The sequence below is a fragment of the Meles meles genome, chromosome 10 (assembly GCF_922984935.1).
Source record: "Meles meles chromosome 10, mMelMel3.1 paternal haplotype, whole genome shotgun sequence".
NCBI classification, from domain to species: domain Eukaryota; kingdom Metazoa; phylum Chordata; class Mammalia; order Carnivora; family Mustelidae; genus Meles; species Meles meles.
This window is the reverse complement of record NC_060075.1, coordinates 89,413,313-89,431,568: the sequence shown is the minus strand read 5'-3', so window position 1 is coordinate 89,431,568 and position 18,256 is coordinate 89,413,313. Positions and strand designations below refer to the sequence as shown.

The 18,256-nt window shown below is 42.7% G+C and overlaps 1 pseudogene; it reads right to left on the bottom strand.

Moving 5' to 3' along the window:
- Positions 1 to 16,142: 16,142 nt before the first annotated feature.
- On the bottom strand, positions 16,143 to 17,941 carry LOC123952113 (annotated as a pseudogene).
- Positions 17,942 to 18,256: the final 315 nt, after the last annotated feature.

The window sequence follows — 18,256 nt, the reverse complement described above, 5'->3', positions numbered from 1 at the left end:
TCAATCCCAGGACCCTGGGATCATGACCTGAGCTGAAGGCAGCAGCTTAACTGACTGAGCCACCCAGGTGCTCCCCCCACCAAGTTTTTTTAAGTTAAATAAAATCTACGATGGAGCTTTTCCGCGACCCACAGTCCCACTGCTCCATTGCCGTGTATGGGTGGCAGTGGCCGTCCGGAATGGCACCACTCTAGATGTCATGCACCAGTCACCTGAGCTACACAGGAGCTTGTCGATCTGGTGTGACACCCAGTGGTCCTAATGACTAAGGGCACATTGTACATGTTCAACATGTGCAAGTAGGATGACATTGCAATTAGATCCAGGGCTCATATTGATGATTTAGGAGTCCCTCTTGAAATAGATCACCTGAAGAGTATTCCTTAAATTTGCTTCCATTTTCTGGTCTTCTCCGGGACCACCTATGGTCCTGTTTTCCTTCTCTCTGCCCTTGCTTTGATCAGGATACCTCGTCCAAAGATTTAGTCAACCCTGTCTTGGGAAAATCATCCCCTCAAAAGTCGTAACTGCTATAAATAAAAATGTTCCTTCTTGGGACACCTGGGTGGCTCAGTTAAGCTTCTGCCTTCAGCTCAGGTCATGATCCCAGGGTCCTGGGATCGAGCCCCGCATCAGGCTCCCTGCTCAGTAGGGAGTCTGCGCCCTTTCCCTCTGTGATCCCTCTAGCACTCTCACTCAAAATCTTTTAAAAAAAATGTTCCCTGGGTGGCGCGCACTGTGGCTTCTAATGAAAGCAGCAACTATGAAAAGCAAGGATGGCTAGAGTGCATATGGTTTGTAGGTCTAGCATGAGTACAGGGATCACTTTGTGTGGCAGCTTCTCCACCTGTGCTGAAGACTCTGGGAAAGTGACCAGTATGTAAAAGAGATGCAAAGGGACCTGTAATGGGAGATGTTATTCAAGGCCCTTATCTTCTAATGTATACCTCCTATCACGTCAGGAGCTCCGAATGTTCCTTTAGAACAATGCCGTCCAAGAGAAATATAATATTCGTTCATATGTAATTCAAAATTTTGTAGTAGCTGTATTACGATAGTAAAAAGATCCATTGATAGATGAAGGGATAAAGACACAATGGACTATTGCTCTGCTATAAAAAAGATCTTTCCATTTAGAGCGACATGGGTATTTAGAGGGTATAATGCTAAGGGAAATAAATCAGACGGAGAAAGACAAATACCGTATGATTTCACTTATGTGTGGAATCTAAAAAAAACAGAAACTAAAAGCAGAAACAGACCCATACATTCAGAGAATAAACTGATAGTTGCGGGGGAGGGGGGGGAGGGAAGGGTAGTGGATAGACAATGGGAGGAGGGGTATGGGAGATAAGGAATAAGTTGTGGGAATAAAAGGCACAGTCTAGGGAGTGTAGTCAATGGTACTGTGATAGCGTTGTATGGTAACAGATGGGAGCTACACTGATGAGCACAGCATAAGCTATAGAATTGTCAGAATACTATGTCGTATGCTGGAAACTAATGTAACACTGTGTGTCATCTGTACTTCCGTTAAAAAAGTAAAAAGGGGCACCTGGCTAGCTTAGCTGAAAGAGCCTGTGACTCTCGATCTCAGGGTCTTGGGTTCATGCCCTACATTGGGTATGAGGATTACTTAAAAAAAAATAATAATTTGGGGCGCCTGGGTGACTCAGTGGATTAAGCCGCTGCCTTCAGCTCAGGTCATGATCTCAGGGTCCTGGGATCGAGCCCCGCATCAGGCTCTCTGCTCCGCGGGGAGCCTGCTTCCTCCTCTCTCTCTGCCTGCCTCTCCGCCTACTTCTGATCTCTCTCTCTCTGTCAAATAAAAAAATAAAAAAAATAAAAATCTTAAAAAATAATAATAATAATTTAAAATAAAAAGAGACAAGTGAGATTAACTGTGTATTTTACTTAAACCAATATATCTCAATATCACTTCAACATGTAATTAATATTAAAAGCTAAAAACAGGGGCACTTCGCTGGCTCAGTCAGTGGAGCATGTGACTCTTGATCTCGGGGTTGTGAGTGCTAGCCCCAGATTTGGGTATAGAGAGTACTTAAAAATAAAAATCTTAAAAAAAAAAAAAAAAGATAAAGCTAAATACATTCTCCTTTTTGTACTGAGTCTTTAACATCCAGTGTGTATTTCATACTTAAAACAGATCTCAACTAGGACCAGCCACATCTCCTGTGCTCAATAGCCACATGTGACCAACGACTACAATACTGGATAGCAAAGTTCTAGAAAGATCCTTCCTTTATTGCATGTCATCAGTATGATGGCAAATTTGACTTAAGTGTTAGACTTTAATATGTAAAATTGGGAATATGGGAGTAAAGTTAATTCAGTATGATTTTGAAATGCTTAATAGATTATTTAAGTTTTATGGGGATTGGAGTAAGTATTTTTGCTATGGGAGCACATAAATATCATTAATAGATTTTGAAATATTTCAGAATGCTTGAAGTTTTCCTTAAGCAGTCCCAATCACACTCTGGAATTTTCTCTCTTTAAATATTGCAGAAGCTAATCCTCAGTGCAACCTCTATCTAGATTATAAATTCCAAATCTATGGAATATAAATTGAGGTTTCAGGGCATGAGAATGAGGATTATGTGACTGGTTAGCATAAACCAGAAATTCAGGTTGTGTGGGGGTGGTAAAACAACTGTGGCGGGGCTGAGATTTTTGTCTTACTTGTTTTTCTTTTCATTAACAGCTTTGTTGCTGGGCCATCTTGGCCTCTTAGGGCAGAGTCTCTGCATTAATTAGGAGGAAGTCAGAATGTGAGTATCTTTAAACAGTGAAAATCTTTTAAAATTAGATATAGTCTATTTTTTTAATTGAAGTGCAGTTGACATACAGTATTAGTTTCAAGTGTAAAATACAGTGATTCAACATTTATATACATGACAAAGTGATCACCTTGATACACCTAACTACCATCTGTCACAATACAAAGTAGTTACATATTATTAACTATGTTTCCTATGCTGTACATTCTACCCCCAGGTCTTACTTATTTAATACCTGGAAGTTTGTACTTTTAATCCTGTTCCCTTATTCTGCCCAAATCCCACAAGATACATTTTACTTATTTTTAGATTCCACCCCCACCCAGGGGGAAAGCATGATGGGGGGCGAGGGGGGTGGGCAGGGTCAGGGGGAGAAGCAGATCCCTAAAATTTGGGTTTTTTTTTAAAAGATTTTATTTATTGGGCGCCTGGGTGGCTCAGTGGTTTAAGCCGCTGCCGTGGGCTCAGGACATGATCTCAGGGTCCTGGGATCGAGTCCCACATCGGGCTCTCTGCTCAGCAGGGAGCCTGCTTCCCTCTCACTCTCTCTGCCTGCCTCTCTGTCTACTTGTGATCTCTCTCTGTCAAATAAATTTAAAAAAAAAATCTTTAAAGATTTTATTTATTTATTTGACAGAGAGATCACAAATGGGCAGACAGGCAGGCAGAGAGAGAGGAGAAAGCAGGCTGCCAGCTGAGCAGAGAGCCCATGCAGGGCTCGATCCCAGGATCCTGAGATCATGACCTGAGTCAAAGGCAGAGGATTAACCCACTGAGCCACCCAGGCGCCACTAAAGTTTACTTTAAATACAGACAGCTTATTGGTATCTCTGGCTTTTTTGTAGGAAAAACGTGGCATTCATTCCACAAATGTTTATTGCATTCCCGGTGTATGGAACGAACTGTGTTGCCATCTTTTTTTTTTTAATTGACATATAATGTATTATCTGCCCCGGGGGTGCAGGTCTGTGAATCATCAAGCTTTCACATGTTACAGCACTCACCATAGTGCATACCCTCCCCAGTGTCCATCACCCAGCCAGCCTGTTCCTCCCCCCACCCACCCCCCAGCAGCCCTCAGTTTGCTTCCTTAGATTAAGAGTCTCCTATGGTTTGCCTCCCTTCGGATCCCCTCTTTCATTTATTCCCTCCCTAACCCCTATGCCCCACCGCCCTGCCTCTCAAATTCCTCATATCAGAGAGATCATATGATAATTGTCTTTCTCCCCTTGACTTATTTCGCTCAGCGTGATACCGTCTAGTTCCGTCTTTAAGTAGACCTTGCCTTGAGGGAGCTCCTGAGGTCATTTGGCCCACTATTCCTTCCTGTGCATCTACTGACTGATGGCAAAGGAGAAACAGTCCTCGAGTGTGGTGGGAAAGGGACACCCAGCAGAATAAATACATAACTGTGCAAAGTACATCAGAAAATGGAAGCTTCGTTAAGTGAATAGTGGAGATAACAGAGATAGTTGTTTTTCACAGAACTTTGAAGAACTTTGTAACACTTAAGACATTAAGGGTATATTTGTTCTTAGATGTGTAATGTCCTAATTTTAGGTTCAGCGAAGACAGATAATTAAAAAGCCATAACTGATATTGTAATAGTCCTGTATGGTGACAGAGGTAGCTAACACTTGTGAGCATAGCATAGCATAAGAGAAGTTGAAATCACTCTTGTGGACCTGAAACTAACGTCACGTTGTCAACTATACTCAAGTTAAGAAACTAAATAAAAAGGCATGACTACAAAAATCTTAAAAAAAAAAAGGGGGGGTGGGGGCGCCTGGGTGACTCAGCAGGTTAAAGCCTCTGCCTTTGGCTCAGGTCATGATCCCAGCCAGGGTCCTGGGATCAAGCCCCGCATCAGGCTCTCTGCTCAGCAGGGAGCCTGCTTCCCCCTCTCTCTCTGCCTGCCTCTCTGCCTACTTGTGATCTCTGTCAAATAAATAAATCTTAAAAAAAAAAAAAAAGGCATGCCTACACTGACCCACCAGAGAGGGTACCTGGCTGGCTCACTTGGAGGAGCATTTGGGGTTGTGAGTTCAAGCCCCACACTGGGTGCAGAGCTTCCTTTAAAAAAATGAAAAAATAATAAAACGGAGACTATCCATTTACTGTTCACTAAAATATTAAGGGCAAGACTAAGTGTTAAAGAAAAAATCCAGATGATTTTCTCTTAGAGCTCATGTTACTTTTTTTTTTTTAAGATTTTATTTATTTATTTGACAGAGAGATCACAAGTGGGCAGAGAGGCAGGCAGAGAGAGAGGAGGAAGCAGGCTCCCTGCTGAGCAGAGACCCTGATGCCAGGCTCAATTCCAGGACCCTGGGATCATGACTTGACCTGAAGACAGAGGCTTTAACCCACTGAGCCACCCAGGCACCCCTCATGTTACATTTTTAAAAGATATTTTATTTATTCATTTAGAAAGAGAGAACCTGAGTGAACAGGAGGGGAGGAGGAGCAGAGGGAGAGGGAGAAGTAGACTCCCCACTGAGCAGGGAGTCCAATGCTACGCTCCACCCCAGGGCCCTGAGATCATGACCTGAGTCAAAGACATGCTTAACCCACTGAACCACCCAGGCGCCCCTCATATTACTTTCTTTTTTTTTTTTTTTTTAAGATTTTATTTATTTATTTGATAGAGACACAGCTAGAGAGAGAACACAAGCAGAGAGAAGAGGGAGAAGTAGGCTTCCGACCCGGCAGAGAGCCTGATGCGGGGCTCGATCCCAGGACCTGGGATCATGACCTGAGCCGAAGACAGACGCTTAATGACTGAGCCACCCAGGCGCCCCCTCATATTACTTTCTAAATGAGTTTCTGATTCGTATTTGTAGTTGAAATCACCAAAGCTAATGTTTAAGAATTCACAATGTATTTTATCTTTTCAAAGAAACAGCTTTTGATTTCATTGCTTTTTCTCGATTGTTTTCTTGTTTCCAATTCACTGATTGCTGCTCTTTTTTTTTTTTTTTTGCTTTGCTTGTTTTAGGCATAAATTGCTGTTCTTTCTCTAGTTGCCTAAGAGGGAAGCTTAGGTCATTGACTTTAGGTCTTCTTTTCTAGAACATGCATTTAATGTTGTAAGTGCCCTGCTAAGCACTGATTTTACTGCATTCCCAAATTTTGATAAGTTGTATTTTCATTTTCATTTAGTTCAAAATAATTTTTAAGTTTTTCTTGCAGCCTCTTTTTTGACTAGTATGTTATTTGAAGAGTCTTGTTAATCTCCAGATATTTGGGATTTACAAGCTTTCTGTAATTGGTTTCTCGTTTAAATTCATGTGATCCGGGGCACCTGGGTGGCTCAGTCCATTAAGCATCTGCCTTTGGCTCAGGTCATGATCCCAGGTTCCTGGGGCTGAGCCCCCGCATCAGGCTTCTTGCTCAGCAGAGGGTCTGCTTCTCCCTCCCCTCACCCCTGCTCATGCTTGCCCGCTCGCTCACTCTTGTGTTCTCTTTCTCAGATACATAAAATCTTTTAAAAATAAATAAATAATTTCATGTGATCTGAGAATGTTGCTTTGTATATATGTCTTTTTAAAAATTCCTTCATGTATGGTTTATGGCCCAGAATACGGTTTATCTTGGTGAGTATTCACGCGAGCTTGAGAAGAATGTGTATTCTGCTGTTGTTAGATGAAATAGTCTCTAGATGTTGAGCAGACCAAGTTGACTGATGGTGCTGTTCAGGTCAACTAGATCCTTACTGATTTCCTGCCTTCTGGATCTATTCATTACCGAAAGAGGAGTGTTCAAGTCTCTTGAAACAATAGTGGGTTTACCTGTCTCTCCTTGAATTTCTGTCAGTTTTTGCCTCACATATTTTGACGCACTGTTGCCAAGTGCATAGGTGTTTAAGACTGTTAAGTCTACTTGAATTAACTTCTTTATCTTTACATAATGCTCCTCTTTATCTCTGATCATTTTCCTTCTTCTGAAATCTGACATTAATACAGCTACTCCAGGTTACTTTTTATTAGTGTTTGTAGGGCATCACTTTACTTTTAACTTAAATCTTTATATTCACAGTGGACTTCTTTTAGACAACATACAATTGGGTCTTGTTTTTTTGATCCACTCTGATAGTAGCTGTTAAGGTCTGCTTACCCTGCTGAAGAGGGCTTTTTCTTGCCTTGAAACTTAGTATGCCTTATAAATTTTTGTTGAAAGCCCGACATCATGTATTGGGTAATAGGAGATAAGTAGGTGTCCAATGTGTGGTTTAGTGTTAATCTGGCTAGGAGTTGGACTGTTTCTCATGTTTGCTGTAGCTGTAGGTGTCAGAGGCTTTCATGGCCTCTCACGTCCATGTTTTCTCTTCCCTGGAAACTCCTCCTTAAATAGAATCTGTACCTTTGCGGCTCTTTCAGCTATAGTCCACTGTTATTTTGTCGCCCTGTTGGCATGGTGAGGTGTATAATCTTATTCTAAATCCTATACTAAACCTCAGTCTTTTAAGGGGTCTGTGTCCCCGAGTGTGACTTTCACAAGTGTCTCTCAGCATTTTTCCCTTTAGGTGTGACAGGAAGGCTAGAGGGGACTGAATTGGGGGTAATTTCCTTCCCCCAGAGTCAGATAAAGCTCTGTTAAGGTCTACTTACCCTGCTGAAGAGGGCTTTGTCATGGAGAACACTCGGTGCATATATCGAAATGGTTACTTTTCTCCTCCCCCTGCCAGAAACAAGTATTTTTTCTTGGCTTTTCATAATGAGAACCCAGTGGAGTTTCTAGAAGTAAAATCTACTAGAATGTGGAGGCCTCTGTAAGGCCACAGCCAGTAGGAGTTTCCTGCCCCAGGCTAGTCCACACCCAGCCCCTGGCAATTCTTCAGTTACTGTTTTAGTCGTCTCCAGTTTATGGCTTCAGGAGCTTCTGTCCCAGGTAAGCTGATCTCATCTGTGATTCTCTGTGTTCTCCTGTCTCCAGATTCTGAGGTGACAGCTTGCCCTGCAGCCTGAATTCTCTGATGGCTCCAAGAAAACTCATTCAAGTCACTGACTTTCAGTTTGTTCAGATTTTTCCTTATAAGGACATGGGTGACAACTTCCAAACTCTTTATATATCAGAACTGAAACTGGAAGTCCCCAGTATGTATTTTTTCACATTAAACATGTACATAATTATATATAGTCTCTCTCGGGGTATCTGAGTGGCTCAATCAGTTGAGCATCTGACTCTTGACGTTGTCTTAGGTCATGATTTCAGGGTGGAGATCAAGCCCTGCATTCGCTCTGTGCTGGGCATGGAGCCTGCTTCAGATTCTCTCAGGGCTCCAAGGTGGCTCAGTCCTCTGAGCCTCCAAATTTTGATTTCGGCTCAGGTCATGAGATTGAGCTCCAAGTTGGGCTCTGTGTTCAACATGGAGTCTGCTTATCCCTCTCCTCTCTCTCTCAAGTAAATAAAAATGTTAAAAAAAAAAAAAAATTCTCCCTCCCTCTGCCTCTCCCCCTGCTCCCACTTTCTGTCTCTAATTAATTAATTTAAAAATAAATAGTTCCCCCACTTGGAATAAATGTCATTCTAGCGCTTCTCAATCACCATTGTATTAATCCTAAACCTCCTAACATGACTGTTATTAACAGTTTGCTGTTATTTCTAATTTCTTCTCTATGTTTATATGTGTGTATATATCCATATTTGTATGTGTCTGTACACAACGATAGACATACACACATATGTATATACACACACATTTTAATCAGGGTGTATATACCATGCTGCAACTTTTTTTCCATGTAATACTCTATGCTTTTTTCTTTAAAAGCTAAATTTATTTCAAGTGAGGCTTATGGGCGCCTGGGTGGCTCAGTCGTTGAGCATCTGCATTTGGCTCAGGTCATGATCCCGGGGTCCTAGGATCGAGTTCCGAGTTGCGCTCCCTGCTCAGTGGGAAGCCTGCTTCTCCCTCTCCCACTCCCACTTGTGTTCCCTCTCTTGCTGTCTATCAAAAACAATAAATAAAATCTTTTAAGAAAAAGAAACTTTAAATGAGGTTTATATTCAACTGACAGAACTGTATTTTTCCTGAAATTCCATCTATTATTCATAATCAGTCATTTTATCCAATAAAAATGTAGTAAGGGGCATCTGGGTAGCCCAGTCAGAGGAGTGTGCAAATCTTGATCTCGGGGTTGTGAGTTTGAGCCCCATGTGGGTGTAGAGAGAGATTACTTAAATAGTGAAACATGTAAAAAAAAAAATGTATTAAGTAGGTGGCTATGGAATTCTATTAAAAACATAGGCAAAAACTCTAACTTGTAGCCCACTGATTTTTCTGCAGGTACTCAATTAACATATTATTTTTTTCCCTAAGTTCCAAATAAAATACCAACATATAATAAATAAAAAAAAAAAAAAAACTCAGCTCATTTTTTTCCACTTTCCATTGTGTGAGAGTTCAACAGATATTCTAAAATAAAAATTTTTAGTACCTATACTTTCAGATATGTTTCTGGTTTAACATGGCAGACTGAACACACGCATCTGATTTTCATATACTATGAAATTATAGGAGAATGAGCAGGTTGGAAGACATCGGAAGAGAAAAAGAAGAGGAAATTGGACTTAGCCCAACAAACTGTATGTAATGAGGGAATCCTGGCACTTGGCAAGCTCCAAGTCGAGAAAACAAAGAGCAGGGCTGGGCTGGGAAGCCATATTTAAAGTAAGTCATGAAAGAAGCATGCTTGGAATTACAAGGACAGTGGGTTACCTCCCCTCTCTTTCCCACCATTTATTTGTTCAACAAATATTTGTTGGGCACTTTGTAAAGGGCTGGGCTCTGTTCCAAGTGCTGCTACCCTTGAAGCCCGTGAACAGCTCTCTAAAGAAAGGGGGCAGGTGGCCTGAGGAGGGCGAAGGAGAACAGTGTCTGAGTGGACTTCAGAACTCCACTGCGGATGTGCGTGTGGGGAGGAGGGAAAGGCAGCACATAGGAGGAAACACACTTGACCTGTTCCATCTAAAGTACAACCCTTTTCAATTTGGCAATTGTGGGGTTCCCCAGTCTGCCTGGCTCTTCACCCACACATCTTGTCGGTGAGGCACGCTGGAAGGCAGGCTCTGCCACTTCCTCAGAAGCAACTCACTCTCCCAGTAGGGAGAGGCCAACGGGAGCCAGAGAACATCACTGCTGAAACCTGCCCACCACAACCCATGCAGGTGTTTGCACCGACGTCTGAGTGAACGTCTGAGCAAGCGAGACGGTAAGAAACACGGCAGCGGCATGGACGGGAAGGACCAAGATGAACCAACTGAATCACGGGCCCCACAGGAGACATAAATAACTCTAGAAAGAAGAGATTTCAAATGGCCCTAACTAGTATCCTCAGACGTTGTTGGATCCGTCCAACAGTCTGCAAGGAAAGGGAGTGATTGCCTGAAAGCCGTCATGGATGATCAAGTGGGCTGGTGCGAGGGCCCGTAATCGGGAGGACAGAGTAGATGAAGCCTCTCAGAACAGAAATCAGACCGCAGATGGAGGCGACGTCGCTGTAAAGAAGGAGAACAGAGACCTGCGCGTGGAGAAATAAATCATAGAAGATCTCCTCTTGCCGAAGTAAAATGCCACTCGCTGTCAAGCAGGACTAATTGGAAAGGCCCACACATTCGGATGAGATTTCAGAACCAAAAATCTTCCGAAGACAGGGGTGAAAAGCCGGGACACTTGCAGAGTATCCAAATCAGACCGACTTCAGGTTTCTCATCACCAAATGCTGCAGGGTATGGGAGCAATGTCTTCAGAGATGGAGGAGACAAGTGTTAGCCGAAAATTCTATACTTAGCTACGGCATCAATCAAATGTGAAGGCCAAATGAAGATGCCTTCAAACATAAAGACAGTCCCTGCATGGGAAATTTTTAAAAGAGATTCTCCAACAAAATTTTAAAAATCCAGAAGGAGCGTCTGGCTGGCTCAGTCAGTAGGGCATGCGACTCTTGATCTCGGGGTTGTGAGTTCAAGCCCCAGGTTGGGTGTAGAGATTGCTGATCATCATCATCATCATCATCATCCAACAATGAAACATGATGTGGGAGTAGCAGTTAGAAACTAAAGTGCCACACAGTTCGTGTAAGAAATAAAAGAGGAAATATGTGGAAGATTCTTCTTTGAGTGCCAGAATGTTAACAGCATAGGGTTACATTTTCCTTTTTTTATTAGTTCCAATATACTAGTTGGTTCTGTAATGATATTTACACATTCACAGCTTTTATGATACCTTCTTTGGTCTTTTAGGATTTATTCATTCAATAAATGTTTATTGTGGGGCATCTAGGGGGCTCCTTGGGCTAAGTGACTGCCTTTGGCTCGGGTCACGATCCCTGGGTCCTGGGATCCAGCCCTGCGCCGGGCTTCTGCTCAGCAGGGAGTCTTCTCTCTTTCTCCCTCTCTTTCCCCCTCAGCCTCACCCCCCTGCTTATTCTCTCTCTCTCTGAAATAAATAATAAAATCATAAATAAATAAATAAATAAATGCATGTTTATTGAGCACTTGTTGGCCAGGAACAGTTCCTGGCACTGGGAACATTCAGCAAACACAACATGGACTTACTCTCTTCCAAGTGGGAGACACCTCGGGAAGGTGGCCGAAATCTGAATTAAGTGAGGGAGTGAGCCATGAAGAGCAAATACAAAGCCTCTGAGGCAAAAACATGTGGCTTGCTGTAGCCAAGAGGAAATTCAGCTTTATATTTTAGTGGATAAACAGTGTATAAATATTTGTCTTGACAAGTAGGATAATATAACTAGAAAAAATTGGGAGGATCTTAAAAGAATAAATACACTAATTTACTCATTTTCGTAGATACAGGGTGACATTTATAATTTAAGAAGTAGATGACTTCATATAATATCTAAAGAGAGAAAGATGGCCAGTAGAAGTAGAAGATCAAACTGGAACTGCTGGGAGTAAATGAGAAGAGTCAGTGTAATAAATCACTTATATACCAGGAAGGAGAAAATACAGCCAAAAGTCAGGATACAAACAGGGAAGGATTTTATTTCATGTTACAAGGATAATGAACTAAAGAATGAAAACCAGAAACTATGAAGAGTGGTTGTCTGTGTACGTGAACCTGGAAATGAGGAAGGGGCGACTTTCATTTTCATATTTTACCTTCTGTTCTACTTCAGTTCTTTCTACCTTTTCTTTTTATTTTGCCTGCATGGTTATATTTTTATTGTTTTTTTTATTTTTTTGCATAACTATATTTTTAAAAACAGCTTTCAAATAATATAACACCTATTTTGTTCCCAAAAGCATTCCAAGTAACATAAAAATACAAACAATAACAATAGTAACAATAAAATGAATAAAAGAAGGAGGAAAAATCATTACAGAAAGTTTGAAGCTTGGGTAATGTCAGTATTTAAAAATTATTTAAGATCTATGTGACAGATTTTTCATGACTCGGTCATTCAAAAATTAATGCTCTGTTGAATATTTCTCGAGATTCTGCTAACTCCAACGGAAAATTCTGTCTTTGGAGATAATGATCTGCTGGAGACCTCTGAGAGAATGAGCCAAATCATTGTAGCCAAAATTCCTTGACCCACACAATATGTCAGTTTCACTTGAAACTTGACCTGCTTTTCTAAATGTAATTTAGATGTTGAGAAAATGGATACTTTGTTGTGACATATTGATAAAGGTCCTGGAAAAATGAACATAGTAACCAAGATTTGAAACCTAAGCTACTTTTTTTTTTAAAAAAGATTTTATTTATTTATTTGACTGAGAGAATCATAAGTAAGCAGAGAGACAGCCAAAGGGGGAGGGGAAAGGAGGCTCCCTGCAGAGAAGAGATCCTGATGCAGGGTTTGATCCTAGGACCCTGAGATCATGACCTGAGCCAAAGGCAGATGCCCAAAGACTGAGACAGCCAGGTACCCAAAGATTTCACCATTTCTGAAAAACGTATTGCCTGTGTCAATGCTATGCAAGATATTGGACTCACCATACAACTCCCATATTACTCAGCGTTTATAGCTGTCACATTCACTGTGATTCTACATTATGTTTCCAGTATCTGATTATTTTATTCAGCCTTCCTATATGGTCATGTCTGGACATGTACATAGTGAAATACCTATTTCTTTATTTCTGCTCTGTAATATAGTTGGATCGTTATACTGATCCTTTATGAAACTTTACTTGAGGAGAAATGATATGACCAATGACTTTCCTTTATAGATAAAATGAAAATTTTTAAAAATAATTAAAATATTGGGGCACCTGGGTGGCTTAGTGGGTTAAAGCCTCGGCCTTCGGCTCAGGTCATGATCCCAGGGTCCTGGGATCGAGCTCCACATTGGGCTCTCTGCTCAGCAGGGAGCCTGCTTCCCTTCCTCTCTCTCTGCCTGCCTCTCTGCCTACTTGTGATCGCTATCTGTCAAATAAATAAATAAATCTTTAAAAAAAGTAATTAAAATATTTGTAATAATAACTTTTGGCAATAATCCTTAAGTGAATCTACAGATTCAGTGTAATTCCTATCAAAATTCCAACTGATTATTTTGCAAAATGAATAGTGTTCCTAAAGTTCATAAAGAAATGCAAGAGACCCCAAATAGCCAAACAGTCTTAAAAAAGAGAAGTTGGAGGACTACCATTTCAGATTTCAAAACCTACTACAAAGCTAATGTAAAATGGCACATGAACAGTGTGTTATCTGCATAAGGATGGAGTATAGATCAATGAAACAGAATTGAGAGTCCAGAAGTAAATCCATACCAAACATCTATGATCAACTGCTCATTTTGGCAAGGTTCCAAGCTCATTTAATAAGGAAAGAAAAATCTTCCAACAGATGGTGTTGAGACAACTGAATATTGGCAAAGACTCCCACCTTGACCTAACTCTGGTCAGGCTCCTCTAATCCCTCTAGGCTTTGACTTTCTGTGTTCACTCTTGGGCCTGCATCACCCAGGTTAGCAAGAATCTTTTCAATCAGTTTAAAAAGAACCCCACACTCAATATGTATTCAAATTCCCCTTTCCCACCACCCCCCAGGTTGTGTCTGATCATGCTGACCTGACTTCACCAAGAATCCTGTCAAGTCACTTTAAGCAGAGTCATCCCTTACCCTGATGTTTCCTTTAGTTATTTTCCACCCACTGACATCCCCTCCGACCCTGCTCCTTGGCTATCAATCCCCACTTTTCCTTATTATATTTGTAGTTGAACCTAATCTCTCTTCCTATTACAAAATCCCACTGCAATTGTCTGTTGAAAAGTTTTTATCATCTTTAACAAGTGTTAGAGTAATTTTTTTTGAAGTAGGCTCCACATCCAGCATGGAGCCCATATAGGGCTTGAACTCATGACCCTGAGATCAAGACCTGAACTGAGATCAAAACTCAGATACCTAACTGACTGAGCCACCCAAGCACCCCCAGAATAATTTTTTATATAATATTCATATGGAGAAGCATGACACCATGTACCGAAATTAATTCAAACTGTATTAAGGATATAAATGTAAGAATTAAAGCTATAATATTCTTAGAAGATAGCATAGGTGTAGAACTTCATTACCTTGGATTAAGGAACAGTTTCTTAGATATGATGCTGAAAGCACAAGAACAAAAGAAAAAGTTAATGAAATGGACTCCATCCAAATTTTAAAACTTTTTAAAAAGATTTATTTATCTATTTCAGAGAGAGCATATTGTGGCGGGGGGGCAGCCAGAGGGGGAGAGAGAGAAGCCTCAAGCAGATTCCCCGCCGAGTGCAGAGCCTGACGTGGGGCTCCATCCCAGGACCCTGAGATCATGACCTGAGTCAAAATCAAGAGTCAGACACTCAACGAGCTGAGCCACCTAGGTACCCCCCAATTTTAAAGCTTTTGTGCATCATAAGATACTACCAAGTAAGTGAAAAGGCAGCTCATAGAATGGGATAAAATATTTATAAATCCTATATCTGATAAGGGCCTAGTACCTAGAATATAAAGAACTCTTACAACTCAACAAGGAAAAGAAAACAATCCAATTGAAAAATGGGTAAAAGATTGGGGTCCCTGGCTGGCTCAGTTGGTGGAACATGTGACTCTTGATCTTGGAGTTGTGAGCTCGAGTTCCATGTTGGGTATAGAGATTACTTAAAAATGAAAAAAAAATTTTTAAGGTTTTATTTTATTTATTTGAGAGACAGAGAAAGAGAGAGCATGAACAGTGGGAGAGGAAGCGGGAGAAGCAGACTCCTAGCTAAACAGGGAGCTTGACATGGGACTCGATCCCAGGACCCTGAGATCATGACTTGAGCTGAAGGTAGAGGGTTAACTGACCGAGCCACCCAGGTGCCCCTTAAAAATAAAATCCTTAAAAAGATGGCAAAAGGTTTAAACAGACATTTGTCCAAGTAAGAAGTATAAATGGCCAATATGCACATGAAACAAGGTTCAACATCATCAGCCATCAGGAAATACAATATAAAACCACAATGGGGTACTGCTTTTCACCCACTCAGATATCTATAATTTTTAAAATGAATTAAAAAATAATAATTATAAGCGTTGGCACAGAGGTGAGAAAACTGGAACCCTCACACATTGCTGGGGGGTGGGATGTAAAATGATGCAGCTGCTATGGAAAGTAATTTGGCAGTTCCTCAAACAGTTAAACAGTGAGTTACCATAGGACCCAGCAATTTCACTCCTAGCTATACACCCAGAAATAAAAACATGTCTGCACAAAAACTTGTACATGAGGGGCATCTGGGTGGCTCAGTCGGTTAAGCATCTGCCTTCGACTCAGGTCATGATCCCAGAGACCAAGCTCTGCATCAGACTCCCTGCTCAGTGGGGAGTCTGCTTCTCGCTCTCCCACTCCCCCTGTTTGTGTTCTCTCTCTTGCTGTGTGTCTCTCTCTGTCAGATAAATAAATAAAATCTTTAAAAAATAAAATACAATGTATTCAGTCATAATGTTTACGTCCCTAAACCCCTTCTCTATGTTCCCTAATTCCATAATTGAATTTTTAGTGTAACAGTGTGCTACTAATCATGTATTTTTGTATTGCCTTTTGGGAGTACAGTGGGGTGTGGACTGTATCAGCTGGCATGTTCCCCCCTCAGGAGAAGACCTGAAAGCCCCTTATGCATATCAGCATTGCTAAAATAGAGGACTGAATTCATATTATCTCTAGCACTTAGAATTGGTTCACTGAAGCTGCGGTATGGCATTTTTTTTTTTTTTGAAGGAAGAACTCTTCCAAAATTACTCCCATGTACATTACAGGTTATGCTCTTATCTGTGTGTGAGCATCACTGTGAGAACAGGCAGGAGCTCCCTAACACGGACCCAAACTGAATGCTGCATCCATTTGCAGTCTGTCATTCCCCGTCCTCGTCCTCATCATAGCACCGAGTTCTCTTTATCTATTCCTCCCCAGACAGCTCTTTGACTACTTCTCCCCGCCAGAATCCTATATCGTGGGATTTCTGATTCTGGGTAGTGACTTCTCTAGGGGAGGTATTGTCTGCAAAGCTGGACCAGTTTGTAGGCTTGGGTTCTCGTGGAGACTGCTGCTTGAGGTCTCTATCCTCTCCATCCAAGTTTGCACCATTCTCTGTAAGATTCTCACTCCCCATCTCAAAACCACCATCTCCCTTCCTTCTCCCCCCGTCTCCCCTCCTCCAGATTCCTGGGTTTGCCAGGTTGTTTTTCCCATGCTACCATTCTTTTCGGAGGTATTGGCATTTTCCGCTTGTTTCCTTTCTGCGGTCCTTCCTCCTGTAGACTCCTCACTCGGCTCTGACATGCTCCAGCCTTTCCTTACAGGTGGGGACGGGATCTGGGGGCCCTTGACTGAAGTCGTTGAAATGGAGCTGCTGCAGTGAGCAGGGGACTTCTTTCTTTCAGTGGAGAAGATCGTCTTAGCTTCTTCAGATCCAGATCGAGGTCCTCGGGAGCGTTAGGCTTGCTGATTTCATCCTCAGGAGGCCATTTGGGCTTGGAGACTTTGATCCCTTCCTCCAAGGTCCTTCCTGAACTACCAGGTTCTGGGGGCCAGGGGAGGGGGGTGGCGGTCAGGCGGTCCCCAGCTTCTTGGTTTCAGCGGGCTTGTCTTCTTCCTCTGGCTGCGACGAGGCCTTGGCTTCCACACTTGCTATCAGCACACCCACCTTCACAATGTGGGCATCTTCCAGCCCTGGGCTCTGAGGGGTCTCCGCTGCATTGGGAAGCTGGGCTGGTCTCTCCAAAGTCCCTTCCTTTTCGGTTTTGCTTGCCCACATATGATGCTTGTTCATCATAGTTGCCTTTAGCTTTAAAGAGTTGGTCAAAGTGAGACTCGTGGTCGATTCCCTCATGTAAAGACACGTATGTTCCTAGACTAGGTCCGCTGTTGCAGTAGGAGCAACAGAAGCCGCTAACATGACCCCCCCCCCCCCCCCGCCGGTTGGGCCAGACGCGCTCCATGGGGTAGACTGTCTTCTGACTTGGCGCACGAGTCTCTCCTGCAGGTCCCTGAAACTTCTTCACTGCTTCGGGAGGAGAACTCCCAGAGAGGCTGGAGGCTCTGGCATCGGGACTTCGTGGTTTGGGATGGACAGGCTGCTGGACCTCACTCTTGACTGGGGAATTACAGAGTCATCCTCAACAACAGTGGAACGGACTGCCAGGCTCTTCTCAGTGGCAGACACCTTGTCTCCAACCTGATGGACGAGGCAGACCTCAGGATCTGGGGGCACGTTCTCCTTTTGTTCCAATTTATGAGTTTTGATTTCACCAGCAGCAGCTTGCAAGTCATTTGTAGAGTTGGCGCAACTGCTCTGTTCGGACACAGCTGCCTGGCGCTTGGCCATTCGATCCTTGATGGAGGTTTCTGACAAGGGTCATGAATCCAGATTTCACCGGCTCTCGGTTTCCTCTGCCTTGACCGGGGCCTGTCCCCACATCATCCAGAGAGTGGCTGTTTTCAGAGATCCCCTTCCACCTGCCCTGTGGCTCTGGCCTGAAGAATCTGCTGCGTTGGCATTGGCTCACCCTCCTCAACCGTCACCTGAAGCCTGTTCAGCGGAACATGGTATCTCCCTGTTTTGTTTGCAGCTTCCCTGTTTTCACTGATTTCGGGTTTTCCTACCTGGTGCTTGAATTCTCCAAAACAAGTTTCCATTTTTTTTTTTTTTACTTTCTTTCGAGTGGTCTTTAAGACGCTCACTGCCTTCGAGGCGGGGATGTGGACACTGAACACGGGCTTCAGGAGGTGGTCCGAGCCTGGGTCTGCAGTGAACTGGTTCCTTGTGATCAGCTTGGGCCTCAGAGGCAGAGGACGGCTCTTCACCGGGAGGACGGCTGCCTCTGAGTCAGACCTCAGCACTGCTGTTCAGAGGGAGTCTGTGGGAGACTCTGTCCCCAGGGCTGGGTTCTCCTACTTCTTCTTTTCCACAATCAGGATCCCCCCCTGCAGGGCTGGGGGAGATGATCAGTGTTCTAGAGGAACAAG